This window comes from Ranitomeya variabilis, chromosome 3 (assembly GCF_051348905.1).
Source record: "Ranitomeya variabilis isolate aRanVar5 chromosome 3, aRanVar5.hap1, whole genome shotgun sequence".
Lineage (NCBI taxonomy): Eukaryota > Metazoa > Chordata > Amphibia > Anura > Dendrobatidae > Ranitomeya > Ranitomeya variabilis.
In genome coordinates, this window is record NC_135234.1 from 339,672,579 (window position 1) to 339,695,104 (window position 22,526).

At 41.0% G+C, this 22,526-nt stretch overlaps 1 protein-coding gene and 1 long non-coding RNA gene across 3 annotated transcripts in view; one reads left to right on the forward strand and one right to left on the reverse strand.

Moving 5' to 3' along the window:
- Nucleotides 1-22,526, forward strand: part of COL8A2 (collagen type VIII alpha 2 chain) — a 396,338-nt gene that overhangs the window by 329,724 nt on the left and 44,088 nt on the right. The window lies entirely within an intron of this gene.
- On the reverse strand, nt 8,759-16,095 carry LOC143815976 (uncharacterized). Its single transcript, XR_013223858.1, has 3 exons — nt 16,075-16,095; nt 15,452-15,712; nt 8,759-11,026 (listed from the first exon to the last, which is right to left on the reverse strand). It is a non-coding gene; the product is annotated as an uncharacterized LOC143815976 (long non-coding RNA).

The following is a 22,526-nucleotide window of genomic DNA, read 5'->3' on the forward strand; positions in this document are numbered from 1 at the left end:
GTCTGCGGTCAGTATAGAGGCCGCCTACTCCAGAGCTCGTCCATGCTGCTCCTAGGCCACCAGATCATAACACATATTCCCTAATAGCTTGGTGTGTTAAAACAAGAGGGGATTATAGGGAGAGAACTGGAAAGCGCAGACTTCTGAGTGCAGCAGTTAGTTTCCAAAGGTGTATACGCAGTGTGAATCCACTCACCTTTTTTGTGTCTTGATATACTGCGTATAGATCCAATCCATGGATCACTCCATTCCTCCTTCCATTCAGTTTGCTGCAGAGATCTGGGAACTGATGAGCGCACTGAACAGTGCTTTCATAGGCGATAACACTTTGTAAATGTTTTTCCCAGCAATATGCGCTCCTGAAAGATGATGATGGAACTCGATAATCTGATACAAAGATTATTTTTATTTCAAACTAAAATACAACCGGTTTCGATTTCTTGGAGTCTTCCTCAGGTATAATGTCATGCATATAACCAGATCTATCTGAACACATTTTATAGCAGATATCCCTGTTTGTCAATTTGGGTGGGGGCTGAAAGATCTGTTTGTCAGACACACCCAGATACTCAGATATGCAGGATTTTGCACTCTGAGGAATCTAACAAAATTCATATACCAAATAAATTTTATACGCAAGTTTTTTCACACAAGGAAAAAATAAAAATGTTAAAAAATTTCACACACAAATTTTTCACTAAAGAATTTTTTCTTTTCTAAAAACACTATAAATATAATTATACTATATATAAAATTTATTTTAAAATGTTATTAAGAATACCAAAATGTGATTTCATACTAAAATGTAAAATCCTACAAACAAATACATTATAACAAAACAAAACACTTCCTTTTTTCATATTGTGACTATTTCCAAATGCCAAATAGAATTTTTCGATATTTCATTCACGTCAAAACTAAATCAAAACAAAACAAAACAAAACAAAAACTAATATGCATACCTGTCAATTTATTTGTTTTGTACATCATATACTCTCTATAACATCATTTAATCCATCTGGGTACAATGTAAAGAGGCAGAAGCTCCAATATGATTCTTTACGGTTTAACTTTTGTACTCTATTAGTACAATTTTCAGGTATTTGCTCCAGCGGGGTTACAGAAATATTGAATGTTTTATTATAATTCAAACATAAATGCCGGGATAAGCTCTGTTTTAAAAAGCCATTTTTAGTATTGTGTCTGTGGCCATTCATACGGGATCGTAAGGACTGAATAATCTGACCCACGTATTGCAGGCCACAGGCACAGATAATAACATATATCACAAAATCACTATCACACATTAGTTTTTGTGTGATTGTTATGGTTTTACCCGTACTATATGACATGATGTAATGAGTCATATGGGTGATAATTTTGCAGGTACAACATTTTCGGGAACCACATCGATAAATACCCGGTTTGGAAGCATCCGTTTTGTTTATCCTAATTTTTTCTTTTCTCTTTATACATTTTCGTTACCCATCTTTGGTCATTCTGAAATTACTAGGGGCAATTATTCCCTTCACTGCTTGGCCCCTACAAAAAGTAATATTGGGTTTATCTGGCAAAAGTTTTTTAAAAAATGTATCTTTTTTCAATAAGTACCAATATTTATTTAAAATGTTTCTTATCTCTGTATTACTACGATGAAAGCGGTGATAAAATTATACTGCCACCCATCTTTTTTTCTGTCCTTATTCTTATTTTTGTTCTTATTATCTGCTCAGGTTTTTCTCCTCCTTCCTTGGTTATCCCGCCTTCCACTTCCTTATTTTTATTATTCTCTCTGGATAAGCACTCCTGCTGAGTTCTTTCTAGATTGGTTCTATATGCTGCCATAATTAATCGATTTGGATATTTCTTATCCGTAAACCTATCGATCAAAATTTTCGATTGTACCACATAATCTTTCTTATTTGTATTATTTCTCCTGATTCAATGGAACTGGCTATAAGAAATGTTTTGCTTCCATTGTTGATGGTTTGCACTCCGATAATTGAGGAAACCATTGGTGTCAGTTTTCTTGAAGTATGTTTTAGTGCTAATTTTTTTTATCTTTATGAGATATTTCTAGATCAAGAACATTTATTTTTTCTTTATTAATCTCTGCAGAAAAAGTGATACCCCAGTCATTCCTGTTTAATGCCGCAATAAATTCTTGAGCTTCAACTTCAGTGCCTTTCCAGAATATAATTAAATCGTCAATGAAGCAAAGGTAATATAATCTATTGTTACAGTAACATAGCAGACATAAGGGGCATGAGGACTTGAAGCACCCCATGAAATGATTTGCAAAACTTGGGGCAACCTGAGTCCCCATCGCGGTACCAAGCCGCTGTATATACAATTGCCCCTGGAAAGTGAAAAGGTTGTGTTCCAATATGAATTTTAGACCCATTATTAAAAATTGTCTCTGATGTTCTTTCATATCAACTACCTCATTCAAATAATGTGAAACTGAATTTATTCCCAATCTATGATGAATATTGGAGTAAAGAGCGTGTACGTCTAAAGTTATGAACATGTAATCTTCTTCCCAAACAAAATTTTCACATTCTTTTATTAATTGACTGGAGTCTAGAAGAAAAGAAGGTAATTTTCTAACTAGATCCTGCAGGTACAGATCAATGTAATGAGACAGCTGACTAGTTAGTGACCCTATACCCGAAATGATCAGTCGTCCGGGAGGTTTCACAAGGTTTTTTATGCACCTTTGGCAGATGATAAAATATGTATTTGGATTTTTGTTGGTCAGGAACCGTTTTTCCCTTTTATGTAGGATGTTTTGATTAAAGGCAGTGTCTATCAACGTATGATATTCTTCAATATGTTTTTTGGAAGGGTCAACATCTAATTTTTCATAGTATTTTACATCCGATAATATATTATATGCTTCCTCCAAATAGTCCTCTTGGTCCTGAATGACAATACCCCCTCCTTTATCTGCCCCTCAAATCACAATTTTTTCATTGTTCTTTAGTTCTTTTAAAGCTTATTTTTCTTCCTTTGAAATATTCATTTTTTTGAATAGGTCTTTTATTACTTAGTCTGTTTCCACTACAGAACTCGTATTTTCTATTTTCCCTTTTTGTATAGTTTTTCCGGTCTTATTTAATCCCCAAAATTTCTTAGATACTAAAGTATAAAAAGTGTCCAAATGACAGCCTCGATGGTGGGTGGGTTTAAAATTAGATTTGGGACAGACATTTTTATGTATACTTTTACTGGATGGCTCCTCTAGAGCCTCTGGTCCTCTTTTTCTTTTTGAGGATTGCATATCTTCCACTCCTGGTGCGATTCCTCTACCAATACACAAGAAAATAACTTATGGGGTAGCTAGTGAGGAGACTAGTCCACATAATTCTGAGGGAGATGTGTAAGATACTATAAAAAATTAGATGTTGACCCTTCCAAAAATCATATTGAAGAATATCATATGTTGATAGACACTGCCTTTAATCAAAACATCCTACATAAAAGGGAAAAATGGTTCCTGACCAACAAAAATCCAAATACAGCCCTATTTTATCATCTGCCAAAGGTGCATAAAAATCCTGTGAAACCTCCTGGACAACCGATCATTTCTAGTCAGTTGTCTCATTACATTGATCTGTACCTGCAGGATCTAGTTAGAAAATTACCTTCTTTTCTCCTAGACTCCAGTCAATTAATAAGAGAATGTGAACATTTTGTTTGGGAAGATTACATGTTCATAACTTTAGACGTACACGCTCTTTACTCCAATATTGATCATAGATTGGGAATAAATTCAGTTTCACATTATTTGAATGAGGTAGTTGATATGCCAGAACATCAAAGACAATTTTTAATAATGGGTCTAAAATTCATATTGGAACACAACCTTTTCACTTTCCAGGGGCAATTGTATATACAGCGGCTTGGCACCGCAATGGGGACTCAGGTAGCCCCAAGTTTTGCAAATCATTTCATGGGGTGCTTCGAGTCCTCATCCCCCTTATGTCAGCTACCTTACTATAACAATATATTATATTACCGTCGCTTCATTGACGATTTATTTATATTCTGGAAAGGCACTGAAGTTGAAGCTCAAGAATTTATTGCGGCATTAAACAGGAATGACTGGGGTATCACTATTTCTGTAGAGGTTGATAAAGAAAAAATTAATTTTCTTGATTTAGAAATATCTCATAAAAATAAAAAAAATTAGCACTAAAACGTACTTCAAGAAAACTGACACCAATGGTTTCCTCGATTATTGGAGCGCACACCATAAAAAATAAAAGCAAAACATTCCTTATAGACAGTTCCTTCGAATCAGGAGAAATAATACAAATAAGAAAGATTATGTGGAACAATCAAAAATTTTGATCGATAGGTTTACGGATAAGAAATATCCAAAACGATTAATTATGGCAGCATATAGAACCAATCTAGAAAGAACTCAGCAGGAATGCTTATCCAGAGAGAATAATAAAAATAAGAAAGTGGAAGACGGGATAACCAAGGAAGGAGGAGAAAAACCTGAGCAGATAACTAATAAAAACAAAAATAAGAATAAGGATAGAAAAAAAGATGGGTGGCAGTATAATTTTATCACCGCTTTTCATCGCAGTAATACAGAGATAAGAAACATTTTAAACAAATATTGGTACTTATTGAAAAAAGATCCATTTTTAAAAAATCTTTTACCAGATAAACCCAATATTACTTTTCGTAGAGGCCAAACAGTGAAGGGTATAATTGCCCCTAGTAATCTCAGAATAACCGAAGATGGGGAACGAAAATGTATAAAGAGAAAAGAAAAAATTAGGATAAACAAAACGAATGCATCCAAATCGGGTATTTATCGATGTGGTTCCCGAAAATGTTGTACCTGCAAAATTATCACCCATATGACTCATTACATCACGTCGTATAGTACGAGTGAAACCATAGCGATCACACAAAAACTAACGTGTGATAGTGATTTTGTGATATATGTTATTATCTGTGCCTGTGGCCTGCAATACATGGGTCGGACTATTCAGTCCTTACGATCCCGTATGGATGGTCACAGACACAGTACTAAAAATGGCTTTTTAAAACAGAGCTTATCCCGGCTTTGTTGTTTAAAGCATAATAAAACATTCAATATTGCCGTAACCCCGCTGGAGCAAATACCTGAGAATTGTACTAATAGAGTACAAAAGTTAAACCGAAAAGAATCATATTGGATCTTCTGTCTGGGTACATTATACCCAGATGGATTAAATGATGTTATAGAGGGTATATGATATACAAAACAAATAGATTAACAGGTATAAAATTGCATATTAGTTTTTGTTTTGTTTTAGTTTTGACATGAATGAAATATCGAAAAAATTCTATTTGGCATTTGGAAATAGTCACAATATGAAAAAAGGAATTGTTTTTTTTTGTTATAATGTAAATGTTTGTAGGATTTTACATTTTAGTATGAAATCACATTTTAGTATGTTTAATAACATTTTAAAATAAATTTTATATATAGCATACTGTATATACTCGAGTATAAGCCGAGATTTTCAGCCCAAATTTTTGGGCTGAAAGTGCCCCTCTCGGCTTATACTCGAGTCACGGTCGGCGGTGGGGTCGGCGGGTGAGGGGGAGAGGACGCTGAGGCATACTCACCTAGTCCCGGCGCTCCTGGCGCTCCCCCTGCCTGTCACACTGTCTTCGGGTGCCGCAGCTCTTCCCCTGTTCAGCGGTCACGTGGGACCGCTCATTAGAGAAATGAATATGGACTCCACTCCCATAGGGGTAGAGCCGCAAATTCATTTCTCTAATCAGCGGTGCCAGTGACCGCTGATAGAGGAAGAGCTGCGGCACCCGAAGACAGTGTGACAGGCAGGGGGAGCGCCAGGAGCGCCGGGACTAGGTGAGTATTTTATATTCACCTGTCCACGTTCCAACCGCCGGGCGCCGCTCTGTCTTCCCGTCCTCTGGCTCTGACTGTTCAGGTCAGAGGGCGCGATGACGCATATAGTGTGCGCGCCGCCCTCTGCCTGATCAGTCAGTGCGGAGAGATGCCGGGACGGGACGCTGAGGAGCTGCAAGCAAGAGAGGTGAGTATGTGTTTTTTTTTTTTATTGCAGCAGCAGCGTTATATATGGCACAGATTTATAAGGCACATCTATGGGGCAACGGTGCAGAGCATTATAGATGGCACAGATTTATATGGCACATCTATGGGGCAATAATGAACAGTGCAGAGCATATAAGGCACTGCTTTATAAGGAGCATCTATGGGGCAATAATGAACAGTGCAGAGCATATAAGGCACAGCTTTATAAGGAGCATCTATGGGGCCATAATGAACAGTGCAGAGCATATATGGCACTGCTTTATAAGGAGCATCTATGGGGCCATAATGAACAGTGCAGAGCATATAAGGCACTGCTTTATAAGGAACATCTATGGGGCAATAATGAACAGTGCAGAGCATATATGGCACAGCTTTATAAGGAGCATCTATGGGGCCATAATGAACAGTGCAGAGCATTGTATATGGGGCATCTATGGGGCCATAATGAATGGTGCAGAGCAATGGCACAGCTTTATAAGGAGCATCTATGGGGCCATAATGAACGGTGCAGAGCATTCTATATGGCACAGCTATATATGGAGCATCTATGGGGCAATAATCAATGGTATGGAGCATTATATATGGCACAGCTTTATATGGAACCTCCTTTGGGGCAATAATGAACGGTATGGAGCATCTATTTTTATTTTTGAAATTCACCGGTAGCTGCTGTATTTTCCACCCTAGGCTTATACTCGAGTCAATAAGTTTTTCCAGTTTTTTGTGGCAAAATTAGGGGGGTCGGCTTATACTCGGGTCGGCTTATACTCAAGTACACTCACCGGCCACTTTATTAGGTACACCATGCTAGTAACGGGTTGGACCCCCTTTTGCCTTCAGAACTGCCTCAATTCTTTGTGGCATAGATTCAACAAGGTGCTGGAAGCATTCCTCAGAGATTTTGGTCCATATTGACATGATGGCATCACACAGTTGCCGCAGATTTGTCGGCTGCACATCCCAAAGATGCTCCATACAAGGCAGGATGGATCCATGCTTTCATGTTGTTTACGCCAAATTCTGACCCTACCATCCGAATGTCTCAGCAGAAATCGAGACTCATCAGACCAAGCAACGTTTTTCCAATCTTCTACTGTCCAATTTCGATGAGCTTGTACAAATTGTAGCCTCAGTTTCCTGTTCTTAGCTGAAAGGAGTGGTACCCGGTGTGGTCTTCTGCTGCTGTAGCCCATCTGCCTCAAAGTTCGACGCACTGTGCGTTCAGAGATGCTCTTAGGCCTACCTTGGTTGTAACGGGTGGCGATTTGAGTCACTGTTGCCTTTCTATCAGCTCGAACCAGTCTGCCCATTCTCCTCTGACCTCTGGCATCAACAAGGCATTTCCGCCCACAGAACTGCCGCTCACTGGATTTTTTTTCTTTTTCGGACCATTCTCTGTAAACCCTAGAGATGGTTGTGCGTGAAAATCCCAGTAGATCAGCAGTTTCTGAAATACTCAGACCAGCCCTTCTGGCACCAACAACCATGCCACGTTCAAAGGCACTCAAATCACCTTTCTTCCCCATACTGATGCTCGGTTTGAACTGCAGGAGATTGTCTTGACCATGTCTATATGCCTAAATGCACTGAGTTGCCGCCATGTGATTGGCTGATTAGAAATTAAGTGTTAACAAGAAGTTGGACAGGTGTACCTAATAAAGTGGCCGGTGAGTGTATATACGGTAATTATATTTATAGTGTTTTTTAGAAAAGAAAAAATTATTTTAGTGAAAAATTTGTGTGTGAGTTTTTAGCATTTTTTATTTTTTGCCTTGTGTGAAAAAAGTTGTTTATAAAATTTATTTGGTAAATGAATTTTGGTAGATTCCTCAGAGTGCAAAATCCTGCATATCTGAGTATTTGGGTGTGTCTGACAAACAGATCTTTCAGCCCCCACCCAAATTGACATGCAGGGAAGTAGTAGTAAGAGCACCCACCTCTCGTCAAAACGCCCACTTCCGGTTTTTGACAGGTGCCCGCCCCTTTTTGACACCTTCTAACACTAAGCCCGCCCCACTTCCGGTCTTAACCCCTCCCCTCTCCTCCCCATTTGCCGCCCACTCTCCGCCCCTCTGTGTGTCACTATCTGTGACGACAGTTCCGTGCCCGCCCCGGAAGCCGCCCTGAGTGTGTCAATACCTGTTATGTCAGTTCCGTCCCCGCCCTGGAAGCCGCCCTGTTCAGCCTCTGTTACGTCCCCCATAACCGCCCATTCGCCGCCCATCTTATGGGCTTATGTGGCATTCCTTGATAGGTGGAGAGGCCAAGTCCTCCCCACTTCCTGTCTAAACCTCTCCAGTGTGTAAGATTGTGCTTATGTGGTAGTTCTTGATAGGTGGAGGGGCCAAGTCCACCCCACTTCCTGTCTAAACCTCTCCAGTGTGTAAGATTGGGCTAGTGTGTCAGTTCTTGATAGGTGGAGAGACCAAGTCCCCACCCACTTCTTGTCTAAACCTCTCCAGTGTACGAAAAATCATGTCTTGACATGTTGGTGTGAGAAGCCAGTCCCAGGATTCCAAGGGTTAATGACAGCTGGCTGTAGCGTTCATAGCCCTCCAGGGTGTGTAGGAAAACTTGTCAAGACATGTTTTGTGTGAGAAGGCAGTCTCAGGATCCGGCGACAGTTGTAGCTTTCATAATAATGACGTAATAAAAACAGTGCTTAAAAAAATAAAATACATTTATTGTAGCTTCACGTAGAGGTATACACAAATCAAGAAATGAAAAAGGTGTAAATAGATCTAAAAATACAGCGATATACAAACACGCCTATAGGTTACAATACAGTCAATTCAAAGTTAATATTTAAAGAAATGAAAAAGGGGATTCATATTATAGTTCCAGGGTCATTCAACCATACTTCGCGGCAGTGTTTTAAAAAATAAAATACATTTATTGTAGCTTCATGTAGAGGTATACACAAATCAAGAAATTAAAAGGTATACACAAATCAAGAAATGAAAAAGGTGCAAATAGATCTAAAAATACAGCGATATACAAACACGACTATAGGTTACAATACAGTCATTTCAAAGCTAACATTTACAAAGTTAACCACGCCCCTGGCGACAGCGGCGAGATTCTCTGTTTCGGCAGCAAACGACCTCTAGTGTCCGGAGTTGAGGTAACGAGTACTTGTGATAATTTTTGAAGGGGTTTGACGGGGTGCTCAACATCGATTTTAATTCATTCAGAGTGGCTCTGGTAGTATGGTGACCGATCACGGACGAAGGTATGTTTAATTCGGCCATATCCCTCATAAAAATGTCCTATTCGTGTGGGGCGTTCTTTTTGGTTAGTCCGTGAGTTTGCAGAGTGGTCCGTACAAGGTCCAACAAATGGGTGCCGGGAACGACGGAACCTTTGTAGACAAATTCACCTTTCTCAGTCCATGTAACAATATCTTTGTGTTGCAAGAAGCTGCTGAGTAGTATATCGGCATTTTTTCGGAAACGGGGGGTTGATGTGTTCTATAAGCTTGGGGGCAGAGGGTCGTATCTCTATTTTGGCCGCTGGTGATGGTGATTGTTCACCGTCAGGAGGGATCACAAGATTTAAATGCGTAAGTTCAGAAACGTCGCATTTAGCATGCAGCAAACTTCTCTGTAGTATTTCGGTGTACCTTTTAATCTTTACATCATCAGGCAAATCAGTACGTCATAGAATGGCGCCAATTTCGTCGTCTAACTTTTGGAGGGTCGTCTGACGTACGGTAGGCCCAGACGTGCCAATGTTTTTTAGTCTGTTAATCTCACGCACAGGAACCAAGTACATTTTCTCCGCACGTTCCATCATCTACTGGTTATTAAACTCGTTATTAGCGGTATAGCGATAGCTAGAAGCAGCCCTATGAAACCTCCAGACTGATTCAGCAGGTTTTCTCCGAATGGACACTTTTTTTGTCACTCAGATTTCTTATAGCTCTACTCCATTTCTGTAATATTTTTCTTTGGCGCTCTTTGAGAGGAAGCCGTCCTTTCAGAATATTGAGAGCTATTTCCGCGATGGCAACGATTAAATCTCTGCCGCAGACTTCAGAATAAACTTTCTCTCCGATGAGGATGCTTTCATCAGCTTTTTCAAGAGCCCCCAGTTACGTCTCACTCTCTCAGACATGTTGATAGAATGAAGGTTACGGGGTTGAATAATCACCGCAGAGAAAAATTCACTTTTTAGAATGAATTTTTTCTTTTTGAACGTACGCTGTGGGTAAAGCTGGTGGAAACAACCCCGTTCTTAAACGATATTCCTCGGGCGTATCACCTCTCAAATCTACGAGCAAGAATTCGTAAGGCTCTCACGTAGCATCTTCGAAAGCTTCTAAGAAGAAACGCGAGTTCCTCGGGTACATCTGCCGGGCCAGCGTGACAATTTGTATTTTATCGCGGGGGTTCTTAAATAGAACCATGTACTTGGTATTCAAGGTGATGGTTCTACTCTTTTTCCCCTGACAAAAAACATTTTGAACCAAATAGAATAGGCTCAAGCTTCTATGATGAACGTACTTAGTAAACGCTTTTTCCAGTTCTGAATTACAGCTAGGGGCCTCCATGAGATCGTCCACCACCGCCAAGTTGATCTTGTCAGGCGGGAATAGTTCATCATCTACAAACATCTGTGGCAAACCTTTGATAAAACGAATACTGGGGAAGGAATGACTCAGTTCATCGTACATTTTTTGCCAGCAAGAATAAAACCAAACAATATTATCGGGTTTGTAAGATAAATGTGTTGTCGCGTGAGCTAAAATCTGTTTGACAAAATAGGATTTTCCAGAGTTAGAAGGGCCCGCTAGAATGCACGAGAAGAGGTGCTGTAACCGTGGGTCCATGATGTTGAATGTTCCAGAACACGTTTCTCTTTATACGTCACGGCTCTGTCTATAGCTACGCTTCGATCGCTTGATGGTGCTGTAGTCTGTATCGTATTCTGCACCTGTAGCGGAGATAAAGGGACATCAGTTGTTTGAATAAAAGGGGAATTCAGCTCTAATAACAGTAGGGTAAAGAAGTAAAGTCATCAAACAACTGCCTCTTGGTATAGACGCAGCGTTGAGTTTTGCGTAGGGGGTGAGTTACAATGTCCCAGTACTTTTTGACCCACACAATATCATTCTGCTCTACGACGAGCATCTTTTCATTTTCAGGAGCTGTAGAGGAAGTGTAAGCTAACACTAGATCTTTTAGACTCTTAAAATTTATAACGCCGGCGTTAGCGATATTAAGGGTTATGCCTTTCACTTTCAAGACCGTGTCACCCATGTTTAATTTGTAACCGTAAGTTTTCGGCCCGGCGGATACAAATTCTGTGATGTGACTCCCCGGACGTATTTCGCTGGTGAGTTCACCCAGGTAGTCTCTTAAGGGCGGCTGCCACTCGCCGTCACAACTTACAAAAATGACGGAGTCCGTGTCATGGTAAAGACACCGCTCTTGCAATTTGTCTAGAAGGGTGTACAATCCTAAGCGCGCATAAGCTGTCGTGAAGCATGCAATGAAAATGTTGGTGTTTTTGTTGGTGGTGCGGTGTTCTTTTGTGTATTTCCAATTGACAGTCGCCGTATCGTCACTGATAAAGTTTAACTGAAACCTCATAGTATGGGAGAAAGGCGTACTCAAAGAGTTCATCGGCGCTGTTCACGACACTGGTGGTAGGTAGATTAGAGCGCTGCGCAAACTTACCCCATAAAGAGTTTAAGAATAGTTTAGCGATTTGTCTTTTAGCTGAATTTGGCTCTATATGATCGGGGTCTAACTTCATACCTTCTTTTTCAAGATAGGTGGCTACATAGTCTTTTTTCATGGTATTGTCCGTGCACCACGCGGGGTAACCCGTGGCTTCCTGTTTGTGTCTAAGATGTAAATCGATGTATTGCGCAAATAGATCGGTCGTCGTCTCCTCAAAATGCCACACCTCGTAAATGTGTGCTAGCCTGTAACCCTTCTCCACAGCCATTTCTAACTCTATCATGCACCACGTACCCGTCAGTGCCCTCTCTTCCTCCGAATGAGCGCAGGGAGCAGCTTCTGAATGCAAAGCGCATGTGTGACACAGGGGAAAGATCAATTTTTTGTTCATTTTAACAGGGAGCACTGGGAAAAACAAATCCCTGGGCGGGTAGACTTTCACTTTGGCTATGCCAAAGTACTGCTTCATATAGCCAAAGTGTTCATAGATTATTTTAGGATGCCCTACGGGGTACACTTTTGTTTTATTGACGTACGGGTATAAACTGGTGAAATCGTAGTACTCTATAGTTTCACTGGGTTCCTGTTTGTGATAGAGCTTGATGGCGTTAGTACGACCCCCGTACAGAGCGTCACGAGGCTCTAACGGTTCTGGGAAGTGCATGTGGTGCAGAAACGCTTGTAGGGCACAGTTTTTTTCAACCATCTCACGCCATTCGTGCTCCCACAATACGTGGACGGTGAACCCCTGTTGAAGTTAGAAACGTTTCTTCACCTCAAACAGGCGATACAATTGCCCATAAGTGGTCTTTGTGAGTTTGTTTGTGTAATTCTCGTTATAGCAAATGGGACAACCGTGGTAAAAACAACCCTGAAATTCAAAAGCCGTGGGGCGCTCGCTGACGAGCGCATAGCCATCTAGAAAAAAGTTTCCTACACTTTCCTCACAGCCGTTCAAAGCGTGTTGCAGATCTAGGTTCTCTGTACGCGCTACGTACATTAACCATTGAATAGCGGGGGACGAGTAACGTTTGTGCTTTTTGTGATAATTATCCCCCGGCAAAATGGCTATTTTGTCTTTGGGGAGAAATTTAAAGCGGTACATTGCCAAACAAACAACTGCTAGCGTCGTGAGCTGAAACGGATCTATACTGATGAGTTTTTCAGTAAATTTATTTTCACGCCTACAGAATTGTATTTGTTTTTTGGCCGTCATTTCCATGACGCGCTCGCGATACACAACGCAGGCACGTCTCAAGACATCTACGTCCTGTTGACAGTAAGCTTTGAGCTCAGCTTGCAAATCAAATGTATTGTTTTTCACCACGTTGTGAATTCATTTTTCTCACTATGCGTCATCATGTACTCTACGCCATAATAGCTAGCAGCTGGCATAGGCCATACATAGGTCTGATTTTCATCGGTGTTAAAAAAAATGTGGAAAGTGCCCCTTAGCGCCTGAAAATCCCATAGCTTCTGGCAACTTACTGAGATTCATGGGAATGAAATTTAAAGAGTCGATAAATCTCATGTCTAAATCGGGTAATGATACGCACAAAAGACGACCGCCTTGTGCTATGATGTTGACGTGTAGCTTCTCACGGATCAGCTCTTTAATGATAAAGTAGGAATCGTATCGAGCAGCATTGTGAGCTATAAAAGTGTAGCCTACATATCCTCCCTTTGTAAAAAAATGTACAAAATCAGTAGTGCACGTTTTACCCTCAAACTCCCAGCTAGATACACCGTGCAAATCCGTGGCAAAAACGTAATTGGGCTGGTGCGTTCCCGTCTTTTGCGTACATTCAAAATCATAAAAAATGTATCGTTCCGTAGATTTCTTCGGCATATAGCGCTGCATGTAACATAGATGATTATCGAATCTGTTCACTGGAACACCGCAAACGGTTCATTGTACACTGACGCAGCGGTGTTCGTCATCTGCGGTTTGGGGGATGTAATGATAGCACCGCTCGCAGAAAAATTTAAGTTTACAAAATGACCAGTCATTCTCAGCGAGACTTCTGTGGAGTTCTAAGCAACTCACCGAACGACAAAATACCCGACAGCGGGGACATCTCAGCTGCTCCGCAACTGTATCAGCGCAATCCGTTCTCTGACACGCGGCGCAAAAGTATTGACGAGTGATTATTTTTGTGATGAAATGCGGAACTGCACTTTTCACAAAGAATTTCGCTCCTATGAATCCTTTTATATTTTTTATTCCGTAATAATGATTTTCATGATGCAGAATATACAATATTTTGTCTGTGGGTTCTCTATCCGTGTGAAAATAGCACCAGTCTCCCTGACTAAAGTATAGAACTTTAATGGTAACGTTCAAATACGTCTCAAACGCACTAATGTCGCTAAAGCTCACTAGTTGATCGTTGGGTAGTTTCAAATTTCTGTGCAACTCCGCCGCACTTTTCATTAAATCAGCGTCAGGCGTGTCTTCTTCAGCCATTTGGCGTTTCTGATGAATAATTTGCGTGTAAACTATAGATCTCAATCGTCTGCGTTTTGTACCTCCCCGTCTATTCCTCACGACGCTTACTATTAATTTCAAGCAGTCACCGGCGATGCACTCGGCGTTGCTTTGCAATACGTTGCTCACGGCATTTAGGAAAGCAGTCGCGTCAAAATTATCTCTACATTGTTTAAAACCGTAGACTGGTTTAGTCCACCGTCGCCTTCTAATCATAATTGTATAAAGTCGCCCGGGTCGATATCCCTCATGATCCTATCCAGTAACGTTTGAATAGAACCGTGTATGATTTCCAAACTTTCTTCAAAGGATCGTATATGGTCTAAGTTCACAAATCTAAAATGGTCGATATACTGATAGGCGTTGAGGTTACTCATCTCCCTACGAACATTAAATAATTGTTCCAAAAACGGTGAATGCTCGTCTATGGCCAGTGTATGAGGCGGTGAAAACTGTGACGCCGCTCCTTGGCGGTCTTCACTCGAGATTTCAACGTCGGAGACTGTAGGTGTCTCCGCCACTGAATTCTGCAGTGCATCTGGGAATTGCGAATCTATCGAGGATTTGCGATCTGGCGCCTCAGTGTCGACAGTCGGTAAAACCTGAAGAGCTGTAGTGTTCTGTGGGGTTAGCGCTTGCGTAACGTGTGTTGAGCGAATAGCAGAGCGTTTTACCCTATTTGGTTTTTTCGCCTCTTTAACGTATGTTTAGCATTTGTTGTATTTTTAATACGTTTTATGATGCGTGTTTTATTGAAAAAACCTTTACGCGGGGGACTGCGTTTCATACCGCGACCCTTCATGCCTAGTCATAATGTACGAGCCCTCGGCAGGTTTTTAACGGCTTCAACAGCCTCAGTGTACAGAGGCTCTAAAGCCATTATTTCTGAAATGAGTGCTCTATCCGGGCGCTGGGAGGACAGTTCTGTACAGCAATCCAGCAGGTAAGCTAAATGATTGTGTGCGTTGATAAGTGTCATGGTATTACTGTATAGGTTGTCAAATACTCTTTTTATGTCTAGGGGCCATTGTTTGTACGCTGATATACTATCGCAAGTTTTCAGCTTTTTATGTTTTATTGGGAGTGTTGTGGAGTTACGCGGACGTTTCTGAACTTTAGGCTTATGTGTTGTAGCTATAGTGTCACAAACCCGTAATACATTTGGTTCATTACTCACTGGCCTACCTGAGGTTCCCGCAGCGCGTGTTTCAGAATCGTGGGATGTCGAGGTTCCTGCATTTAGATTTCCGCTTTTGACAGGTCTGCTTTTAGGCCTTGAATGAAATGAGTTGCTTGCAGCTTTTCACTCTGAGAGTGTTGGAGGGTTTACTTCTTTACTGTGAGTGGATTGATTCCACAGACGTCCCAGCGGCGGCCAGTGTTCAAATTCCTTTTTCTCAAAAATAGTTCTGAAGGGTTGTCTGTGTGCTGTCTTTCTCGGCGCGTCTGCGTAAGAAAAATAAAATACTTACAATAATTACATTTAAAAATAATAGTCAAGCCGCAATAATGGTGACAATCAGACATTCAACATAACGTCACGCAGTATATAGCGACAAAATAGACGCATAAACTATAAAATACTTACAATAATTACATTTAAAAATAATAGTCAAGCCGCAATAATAGTGACAGACATTCAACATAACGTCACATAGTATATAGCTACAAAATAGATGCATAAACTATAAAATACTTACACTAATACAGTAATTAAAAATGATAGTCAAGCCGCAATAATTGTGCCAATCAGACATTCAGTATTAAATAAACGTTATACAACCCACGATACGCTAACAGATACTCACATTGACGGTGTTCTGTTAATCTGACTGAAAAACTCGTACCGGTATATATATATATATACACGGCTGCCTATGTCACGTGAGCTGTTTTTGTTGAGTTATGCAAAAAAATTGTAACCTAGGTCAGGAAAAAGTAAAGTCATACCTGTTTTACCACGTGTAACTATAATTTGTATTGACTGATGTGACTAGATAATGTTCTTACCCTCAGGATATATTCCTACTGATTGTACAGTCGCAAAACCACATTCCTATTTGTTTTTGCAGTCCACGGGTTTAAAACAAGTATCATTAGATAATCATGTATTCAGTATTAAATAAACATTATACAACCATAATTATAATCATAATAATAATAATAAAAATTATGATCTAGGTAATTAAACACACCGTTAGCAATTTTGCAGTAGACATTTTGTGACGCCGCTGCGGTAAGCGGTTATAATGAAAAGTTGTTAGTTCATTAAGGGATTAATCTAAATCCGATACCTTTTTGTTTTCAATATGCCTAACGTCGACACTCTGTTGCACAAACATTATTATACAGCAAAGAGACCCGGTTCCTATGGAGGTGTACAACGTCTGTATAATTCCGTTAAGAAATATGGCGTGCGTAGAAAGGATGTCACAGAGTGGCTTAGCGAGCAAGAAGCGTATTCTCTACACAAACCCGTAAGAAAACGGTTTATTAGAAATCGGGTCATAGTTAGCGATGTGGACAGTCTCTGGCAGGCTGATCTCGTCTGCATGAATGACTACGCGAGCAATAACGACGGTTTAAAATATATTTTAACGGTCATAGACTTGCTATCCAAATATGTCTGGGTCATCGGACTGTGGACCAAGACCGGTAAGGAACTTGCAAAAGCTTTTGAGATGATTTTTAAAAGCGAGAGCCGTATCCCGCAAAAACTACAAACGGATTGCGGGAAAGAATTTATGGATAAACCCGTCGCTACGATTTGTAAAGAGTATAACGCTCACCAGTTCTTTACGAATAATGCGGTGAAAGCTGCGGTTGTGGAAATATTTAATCGCACGTTGAAAGAGCGTATGTGGTGCTATTTAACGGCTAATAATACGTTTAGGTATATAGACGTATTACCTGATATAGTGCACTCTTACAAGAATGCTTATCATCGCACTATAAAATGTCTTCCTGCCTCTGTCACGAAAGCTAACTCCATGACCGTATGGCGCCGCGCTTATCAAGACGTCTCCACCGTGAAAAGATTTAAAGCTCTATTAAAACCGGGGAATTTAGTCCGGATTGTACGGTATAAGCATATATTTTCTAAAGGGTACGAACATACCTATACGCGTGAAATTTTCGTCGTCTCGTCCGTAAATACACGATTCAGAAAACCTCTCTACACATTAAGCGATTTGAGCGGCGAAACCATAGAAGGATCTTTTTATGAAGACGAACTACAAAAGGTACCGCAAGACGCTAATAGTATTTACAAAGTTGAAAAAGTGTTGAAAAAACGCAGGCGTCACAGTACAACTCTTTATTTTGTGAAGTGGTTAGGCTATCCCAATAAATTCAACAGTTGGATAGAAGAAAATCAATTAACGGCCGTATAAAGCATGGAAGGCGATTCGTTTTTCGTCACATTACCCAGCAATTCATCAATCAAAATCTACCCTGAAAATACCATTTGGAGCTACAACACAAAGTTAGCGAAGCCCGTTCATCTTTCAGGCGCTTATGAAGTGGCGTTAACGGAAGTACAGTACCCCCATACGTGGAACACGTTTGAAGCCTTTGAAGGGAAATTCTACGTGGCTAAACACAACGACCCGTTAGAACATTACCATGTAAAATCAGGATTTTACTCAAACATTCATAAGCTGGTTGGCGCGGTCAATGCCCGAATAGAATCTCTGAATTTATCCATGCCTGCCTAAAGAATATGATGAGCTACGTCGAGAGGTGATCCTACCCGACCCAGCCCCTATACATTTTGCTCTGGGTACTAAGCTAAAATTTATTTTCGGCCTACAGACCATCGATGACTCCCCCGTTTCTTTAATGCCATGGAATCGCCGCTTTTTCCCCGATTCAAAGGCTGGTTTTTATTCGCTTTTTGTATACACTGATATAATTCAACATCAGCTTGTGGGGGACAGCTACGTTCAACTGTTACAAACCGTAGAAGTTAGCGGCGATGATAATGATATTGTCACGGGCCCTACTCGCGTCCTGATTACATACCGCTGTGCAAACAACACTTTGACTCCATAAACGTTACAGTCATGTCGGACCAGGGTACACCGGTTAAATTCAGATACGGAAAGTGTATAGTGCGATTACATTTTAGGCCTCGCAAGAGGACGCCACAGTGAAATGATGTCTCAAAGAGTTTACGGCGACCCCTCCTTATACGCATGGTACTATGTAGCTCAAGCGGGTCACGGCTTAGAGGGGTCCGTGGTGATGAATACATGTATGGCGCCGGCCTCGGCGGGCTGTTTAGAAGCCTTTTTAGAAGAGCCGTCCCGCTTTTTAGAAAAGGTCTAGAACTAGTCAAACCGCATGTAAAAACGGCCGTTAGAAACATAGCTAAAGACGCGTTCACTGGTATGTCTACGGCCGTAGTGGAGAGACTGAATCGCGATGCTAGAAACAATCAAGAGGGCGACGGTCTAATTTACGTAGCCACAAAATCGCGTAAAAGAAAAAGAGAAAGAAACACTTTACCGCGAGCGAAAAGACGCCGCTCATCGCGAATCCCGCCGCGCCTCATGAATAACACCGCTCGACGTAAATCGCGCTTTCGTCAGAAACCCGCAAGACGCCTTACGAGTGACATCTTCTAATAACCGATCATGGCATTTATTCACGACGCGTCAATAGAGTGCGCTAAAAGCGAACTGGATATCTTTACCGTGCCACCCATGCAGACAAGCGTAGAAAAATTGGTTTTTGTCAAGGTGCAACTGATAGCCGCTCTAGCCGATAACGCACCCCTAGAATTTTTCATATCGGGAAGTGGGGAATATTATTACAATTTGAATAATACACTCTTGAACGTCCAGTGCCGTATCCTGAAACAGGATGGTGCGGCTCTCACGGCCGACACGGGTGTAGGCCTTATCAATTACCCCATAGCCACACTTTTCAATCAAGTGGACATTACTCTGGGGGACCATTTGATTTCACAATCTGATAACCTTTATAGTTACTGCGCCTACATTGAAACGCTTTTAAACTACAGCCCGCAAGCGTTGAGATCGCAATTTACAGCGGGGTTATTCTATAAAGATACGGCCGGACATCATCAGAGCACCGTACTCGACGGCGATAATCAAAATCAAGGGTTCGCACGCAGAGCCCACGCGACCCATCTCTCAAGGCCTGTGGAACTCGTGGGACTGATCTTCGGTGAAATTTTTAATCAACCGAAACTCATTTTGAACGGCCTAGATCTTAAGATCAAGTTATCAAGAAATAAGTATGCGTTTTGCCTTATGACTGCCGAGCAGGAACAGTTTAAGGTTCAGATCATAAACGCGGCCCTCTATGTAAAAAGAGTACAAGTCTCTCCTGCCATCAGGATCAGTCACAGCCAAGCTCTTCTATCAAGCACCACTAAATATGCTCTAGACAGAGCCTGTTTGAAAGTCTATAGCATCCCCCCGGAAGTGGGGCGGGCTTAGTGTTAGAAAGTGTCAAAAAGGGGCGGGGCACCTGTCAAAAACCAGAAGTGGGCGTTTTGACGAGAGGTGGGTGCTCTTACTACTACTCAGGGATATCTGCTATAAAATGTGTTCAGATAGATCTGTTTATATGCATGACATTATACCTGAGGAAGACTCCAAGAAATCGAAACCGGTTGTATTTTAGTTTGAAATAAAAATCATCTTTGAATCAGAATATCAAGCTTGGTGTGTTATTAAGTTTGTTCCCAAGCGAAAGGTCACTGGTTCGAATCGAGGAGCAGCTATAAATCTCCATTCAAGGCTAATAGTTTCAGGTTCTACCTTGACAGTCTGCATTGGTTGTAACTAGTGTTGAGCGATACCTTCCGATACTTGAAAGTATCGGTATCAGATAGTATCGGCCGATACCCGAAAAATATCGGATATCGCCGATACCGATACCCGATACCAATACAAGTCAATGGGACACAAGTATCGGAAGTGATCCTGGATGGTTCCCAGGGTCTGAAGGAGAGGAAACTCTCCTTCAGGCCCTGAGATCCATATTCATGTAAAAAATAAAGAATTAAAATAAAAAATATGGATATACTCACCCATCCGGCGGCCCCTGGACCTTACCAATGTAACCGGCAGCCTCCGTTCCTAAGAATGAGGAGTTTAGGACCTTCGATGATGTGGCGGCTTGTGATTGGTCGCGTGGCCACTCATGTGACCGCTCACGCGACCAATCACAAGCCGCGACGTCATCGCAGGTCCTAAACTCCTCATTCTTAGGAACGGAGGCTGCCGGTTACATCGGTAAGGTCCAGGGGCCTTCGGAGGGGTGAGTATGTCCATATTTTTTATTTTAATTCTTTATTTTTTTCATGAATATGGATCCCAGGGCCTGAAGGAGAGTCTCCTCTCCTCCAGACCCTGGGAACCATACACTGGGAACTTCCAATTCCGATTTCCGATATCACAAAAATATCGGAACTCAGTATCGGAATTCCGATATCGCAAGTATCGGCCGATACCCGATACTTGCGGTATCGGAATGCTCAACACTAGTTGTAACTCCTATTGTGGTTCTGATTCTCCATTCTAATTGCTCCGATGTGTGAATGCTAACTCTGATGTACACACATGATCTCTGTTTGCATCTGCACTCACAGGGACAGCAATACACACACATTCCCTGTCCATGTCGTACCTCTTTACCCCGCCATTCTCAAGAAGCATTTGTCACGATCTGCTATGAAATTTTAGTACATGAAAGCTGGATATTATGGCAGCACATGTATGTCACAGCTATTTTAATATATTCCTAGCTGCAGTATTGCAGTGGAAAAAAATAAATCACGGTCCCCCATTCAGGCAATTAGTGGGGATCCCTTCTAGCACTTATCATTTATCCAGTGGAAAGATAACTAGATTGTGTTAATTTCAAATCCTATTATTGCCTTACTTTAATGTCTTCAGCATCACTGAAATTTGCCTTTAGAAATATGAATATTTTAGAGAATATTGCCTAAATTTACTTTATTTTTCTTTTGTAAAATAAAATGGAAATTCCACCTTTTTCTGGCATCTGGTAAATGCTCTTAATCTGCAAATAATGGAGGGAAGTGGAATCTGAAAAATGAGAAAAACAACATTGTGAATTACTCAAATTACTGCGTTTATATTATGTTACATTCCCATCTCAAGCTGCTTGTCCAAATGCTTCCAGGGTGAAGTATGAGCATGTCTGTGATTTTGTACTGTATGGGAATGTAAAACAGCAGCCCATTCAAAATCAAATTATATTTAGCAATTAAATCCAAATCCATCACATATGTGGATGTGTGGAGTGGTGTTTATTTGGAAAATAAATGGGAATTTCAAGTGAAGAAAGACAGCTTTCCTTTTATGGGGATTTAAAGTACACTACAATCAGTGGGTGTCCTGTGGGCAATGGAGGTGTACAGAGGAAATTGCAGTCTTAGCATTCTTTAGAGGCTGCTTCCCCATCCACAGAGCTAACAGTCTAATTTTAGTATTTGGATTATGAAAGGTTCCACCTCCCCATTAGAGGGAAAATTGTCAAGAGAAAATAGACAATGTTTTCAAAGCTAGCAGATTAATATTTCTATTTAAGCCAAGCATAAGCATATACTGTATATTACCCTTTTCCACATATATAACCATTTTTGTAATTATTGGAATGATAATTACAAAATTTTAGCCAAAAGCAGTCAGGGAATTGTATAAAGCACAGATGTTAATACTGAAAAACTTCTATAAATTTCTTGAATACTATATTTTTGCATGGGTTTCAGATGATTGAAGACCTTATGGACGTTGAAGAACATTTAAAGTTGTTGTCCCCTCTCAAAATATCTCGGTAACCCAGGCAGAGTTGATTATAAAAAAAAACATATTACCCACCATCCCCAGATCCACTGCTAAGTTTCCGCCATTGCTTCTGGTTTTATATATTAGCTGCAGCACTGAGGTCACGTCAACAGTGCAGCAGCCAATTACTGAGCTAAGTCGCGCCGAACGTGTAGCTGGAACATCCCACTCAGAGCCCTGAGCTCACATAGTGGTGAACCCATCGAGGGTGAATAAAGCATGATTTGATTTGCACTGACACACTGCACCAGGGGAGCGAGATTTCCTGAAAGGGAACATCACCTCTAATGTTCAAATGAATAGGACAAACTGCAGTACAGGGCACACACAGGGCCTAATTTAGAGAAAGTGGGGTCCTGGGCAAAAGTTTAAAGTGGGGATCTAAATGCTAACATATTGCACTGTCACACAGA